Source organism: Misgurnus anguillicaudatus, chromosome 21, assembly GCF_027580225.2.
Source record: "Misgurnus anguillicaudatus chromosome 21, ASM2758022v2, whole genome shotgun sequence".
Lineage (NCBI taxonomy): Eukaryota > Metazoa > Chordata > Actinopteri > Cypriniformes > Cobitidae > Misgurnus > Misgurnus anguillicaudatus.
Genome location: NC_073357.2, coordinates 64,109,340 through 64,115,126, shown reverse-complemented (window position 1 = coordinate 64,115,126; position 5,787 = coordinate 64,109,340).

Below are 5,787 nucleotides of genomic sequence, written 5' to 3'. Positions count from 1 at the left end.
CATGTTGTCGTTTTCTGTACGTTAGAATGTCTGTTAAAGTTTCATTTTCGGAACAAAAAATGACATTTTTATCACAAATTACAAAAGACGTCTACAAAAATGCCATTCAGCACAACAGCAGTACAACAAAATGAACTTGTCGGGCATATTTTAAACAGCAATCACTTGATGAGAAAGACTCTGTAAGACAGAGAACCATCATTTCTGTCCTGTACCATCTGCATTCCTGTGCTCACTGATCGTAATCAAAGACTATTAGTTTTACACTTCGTGGACTATTGGGAGTTGTTTCTCAAGGACCGTAGTGGTCTTCTGATTTGTCAGTTTAAAGGTATTATGTTGGGTTTGGTCACATGGTCAAGAAAGAAATAAAATGGGCCTTATTTTAACGATCTGAAACGCAAGTGCGAAGCGCAAAGTGCAAGTGACTTTGTGGGCAGATCTTGGGCGCTGTTGCTATTTTCCCGGCGGGAGAAATAAGTCTTGCGCCGGGCGCAAATCAATAAGGGGTTTGTCTGAAGTAGGTTCATTATTCATAAGTGTGGTTTGGGCGTAACGTCAAATAAACCAATCAGAACGCTATCCAACATTCCCTTTAAACGCAAGGGCGCAAGTTCCATGGCGGGTTGCTATTATTATTATTATTATTATTATTCACAGCCGAGGAGACAGACGTTCTTGTAAGAGCAGTCAAAGACAGAGAAGTTGTTTTGTATGGGGATGGGAGAAACCTGCCCAAATCAGCGTTGGTTAAACAGGCGTGAGAGGAAATAGCCACAATTGTCTCATAAGCTGGCATCCCCATCGTTGCGCCAAGCGCTACAATGATGTCAGGAGACGGGGGAATCCCAAGCTTGCCAGCATAAACCGGGCACGCCGTGTAACGGGAGGTGGATCTGCCTCTACACATGACCTGACGCCAGCAGATGACATCGCTGCGTCCACTCTCACCACTGAAAGGGGGCTTTGAAATCGGAACCAAGAAACGCAAGCAAGGTCCAACTCCAAAGTACACTTACAAATCAAGTTCACATACATTAAGGTTTCTTATGAAAACATTTTAATTATTATTTACATAAAATAAACGTAAAACAGCCACACAACAAACTTATGAAAATATTTTAATTGTTATTTGTATGATAATTTTTTAACGCAGCTACACAATAAATAAAAGCTATCACCACAATGCTCACCACCATGATTTCCCTTATCTCATGTGTTAATATTTTTTATTGTAACAATTTATGATTTGCAAAAATAACTGTTGCATCTGTGTAGATTAGATAAGCAAAGTGTGTGCGTGTTGTGCACGCTATACATTATGGTCAAGCATGTGCTCTTAAAATAGCATAATGAACCACGCGCAACGCGCCACTGACTTTAGACTTTTTTTTTGGTCAGTGGCGCAATTGTTTTTGGATGGTTTGCACCGGAACACGCCTCCATTTTTGCGCTGAACCGCGCAAGTTCATTCCCTATTTTGCCGACGTGCGTCTGTGGAGGGAAAAACCCCGCTGTGCGTTGGAGCAAAATACGAATGATACATGCGTCACTGACAAAGTCAATTGCGCTGGGTGCAAGATAGGGCCCAATGTCTGTTTCTCAAATGAAAGGCTGCATCCTCAGGAGGTCGCATTTGTAGGCTGCATATCTTGTAGTCTTATTTTAGAATATTAATAACAATTATAAAGTTGACTATTATTGTTATTTAATGGCAAATTGTTGTAATATGCTTATGACTTGCAAATGTAATCCTTAGTTGTATTGTAACACAGCCTTTGCATTGAGAAATGGCCAATCTTGTGGATGCTCTTTTTCTTTCCCTAATCCTCCTTTGTGTTGATCTCCATGAGCTTTGCTCATTTTCTATGCTTCTCTTCTTTCCCCGAGCTTTGGGGTTCAGGCCAAGATTCCAGTTCTTATTGATTTCTCTCTTTCTTCTAAATGTTTTTTCTTTCTCTGTTCTCTGTCATATCAAGTAATATCTCATATACATTGGAAACAGTTCATTGCACTATGTATATTTTACCATTTCATGCATTTATACTGTAGCCATGTCAATTGTAACTTTAAGTAAGTACTAAATGCTAAATGCTAGCTTTTGCATTAGACTATTTTAGGGTGTTTTCAAATGTAATTTAAAAGAACCAAACCCGGTTCACTTAGTTCACAAAAGTAACTAGCCAAATATGACCTCAGTCCTTTTGGTGTTCACAATATAATGGACTCTTTTTTGGTCCTCTACAGAGCTTAAGGGATCTCAGACTCTTCCTTGTTCACATCACAAGCTTTTTGTGCAGCAGTTGACTTTGATACGTCAAAACGTCACACTAAGCGGACCTGGACCTCATTGCTTTCAAATGTCAAAAAGAAATCAATCCAAAAGAGAACCCAAAAGCGAACTGTACTCAGACCACCTCCAGAGTCCTTTTAAGGGGTCTGAGATCACTTGGTTTGTTTACATACACACTAAACAGCTCCGAGAGCATTTGGAGGGCTTAAACTAAGCATAAAAACTAGGGCTGCATAACGATTAATAGCAGTTAATTGTTTGCGGAATAAATGTTTTTTTGTTTACATAATATATGTTTGGGTGCAGTGTATAATAGTTATGTATATATAAATATACAAAAATGTATTTAAATATTAATTATAATTAAATATAAATATAAAATGTATATACACATGTAAATATTTCTTGAACATATACTTGCATGTGTGTATTTATATATACATAATTAATAAACACTATACAAAACATAGAAATGATGTAAACAAAAACTTTTATTCTGCAAACGATTAATCACAATTATTACACGGCTCTCTGGTATACTTGATTCTGATTGGTCAGTTGAGACATTTGCAGGTTCGGTCTTTTCAAATAATAACCACTCCAAAGTAATAACGCATAGCCGGCACTACTTGTATGATTTAAATCGCTCCGCGCCAATAAAGATTACTGTTTGGCACCATCTTGTGACAAACACTGGACAACCACAATTAAGAATGGATAATTTTGACATTCATTTTGCAACATGTACGGAAAAAAACATGTTTTGAATGTCAAAATTAAACAGTGGATAGAAGAACGAACAACGACAAGACACAGAGAGCTTATTGAACTTGACAAAATAGAGCATGACAGCTACGAAGCCAACACTAAAAAAAATACAGAATGGGCATTAAAACTTCTCAAAGACTGACTAAAAGAGAAACAAATGGAGACAGACAAGTATGAAGCAGAGGATCTTAATAAGGTATTAAGATCATTTTGTGCATCTGTGCAAAGTTTCGCGTCGCGTCCTGATCACACTGTCGGGGCTTATTTCCCGATAACTACCGGCTGCCTCTACATTATCCCTTACTTAATCGTTATGCAGCCCTAGTAAAAACAGTGCTCTCACACATATTTTGTTAATATAACTGTGCTTATTTCTGCCATTGTCACAGAAGGGTGTTCATTTTTTATCAGTTTTACCTACCCAGTCTCCTGAGGATGCGTATAAATAGCACGAAGTGTAAAACTCGTGCAATACATACGCCAAATTCCACTTTGGCGTGCATATGATATGCAAGTCCTTACCATTCACTTAAACGGTGCATCTTTTTTTGTCATTTTATTTATTGGTTTTCTGTTTTTTAAACCATTTTCACTTGGGTTTAGGGTTAGATTTTAGATTTGCTTAATGAGGTTATTTAATATACAGGTTTCTCCATGTTTTTGTCCATATTTAAGCCATGATCGCTTGGAGTTGGGGTTAAGATGTCATTTTTATATAACAAAAAGTTGTTCTAACCCTAAACCCAAGCAAAAATGGTAAAAAAAGCAAAAAAATTGAGAAACCAATAAATAAAACGACAAAAAAGATGCACCGTTTAAGTGAATGGGAAGGACTTGCGTATCATATGCACGCCAAAGTGGAATTTGGCGCATGTATTGCACGAGTTTTACACTTCATGCTATTTATACGCATCTTCAGGAGACTGGGCTGGTTTTACAAGTCATTTTGGCGTTCCTACAGCCTGAACCACCTTTACATTTAATCCACCCTTACAGCTCTTTATACAGATTACAATGCAGCACCCAAAAACTTGTTAATTAAAATGTCAAATCTTAACTTTGCCAATATCCCTCAAACCAATAGGTTGTACACGTGTGGCAGCAAGAAATAAAGTCCAATTGGTTCAAAATATATTATTCCATGGTCTGTCACACTAAACATCAATTTTATCTGAAAGAGTTTGAAAGACAATTTGACGCAGGCAAACAACTGCACATGGAGGATTCTTCGATGAACTGAGATAAAAAGCCTTTATTTAAAATGGAAATCTCTTATCTAGATCAATTCCGTGCATACTTTCTGAATAAAGGTATCATTATTTTCAATGTAATATACATTTATTTATAAGTTTAATTGGTAGAATAAAGTATACGTTTGTGTGGTTTAAACTAAGCATTGAATTAAGCTAAAATTAAATTACATTTCCTTGATTTTTTGATGATGATCAGACCAGTTATTCCCCTTCTAACTTTCTTGTTATTTTTTCAGCTATCAAATTCCATATCACATTTTGCAAGTTCCCCGACACAAAGAGAAAGAAAACCAGGGAGATGTTTGTGTCATTGTTTTTGATATAGTACAGAAAAAAACCTGATTAAAATGAGCTCATTGACCATCTAATCGTGTACAGAGATTCAGCTGCTAAACACAGATACATAAAAACATACAGGTTATACCTTAACCAAAACTATGTCACATAAATGTTTATGAGCACAATAGTTTTTCTTGTAAGCCATGTCATGGGATCAATTTCAACAATGCACAGACAGTAATGAAACAAATACCTTCAAAACCAAATAAACAGGGTTTGAAAAGAATGTCCTTAAGAATAATCTTTAGTTCATATCTATCAGATAAACACACTGAAACATTGTGAAATATCAGTTTTGGTTGATAGTGCTATAAGAGGCGGGACATTTTAACTAGTTGACAAGAGCAAAATCATTTCGGTTTGGATTTCAAATTGTGTAAATTGTCCTTAGACATTTATGCATTTAGCAGACGTTTTTGTCCAAAGCGACTTACAAAGATTAGGAAACAATAACAGTGATAGTGTCATAGGGAGGCATTAGTACAAAAGCTGCCTAACAAGATAAAACAAGTTATCGCTATTTCTAAACAATACATGTTGAGTTAGTTTACGTCAGCGCACTGAATCCCGTACAAGAACCTTAGTTACGACCCTTAGAAACAAAATACTGGAAATGATCAAATTTTGTTTTTTATGCATCTTGTTTTTCATGGTGTCACTTCATAGCAACAAGCTTTAAAGATGAGAGGGATGGCCTTAAGTTAAATCTACTTAAAAACTTTAATTATAAAACAGGCAGTTCTGGTTCTTCATTCTGATTGGTTGAAACGCGTTCTAAGCCGTGATAAAATACACCGGTAACCTCACGGTTCAGACCACATTACATAAGTATCACTGCGCCACTGTTGCTGCGTACTGATTTATGAGAATAAACACCACAGTCTTTAATCATATTTTTAATTTGTCTACAATTGCACAATTAATGGCGATATCCAGATGAATGTCAATAAATATTGTTGAGTCATCTCGTCGATAAAGAGAAAACGTTGTCTGAGGATTTTATAACTCAAGTTCATACGTCCGCTATTATCCACTGGGTGGCGATCTTTCCCAACTTAAACACTGACGCATTCACTGAAAACACCGTGTAGTAGCTGTTCATGGCTCCGTCTGAATCTGATCTCTTACTAAAGT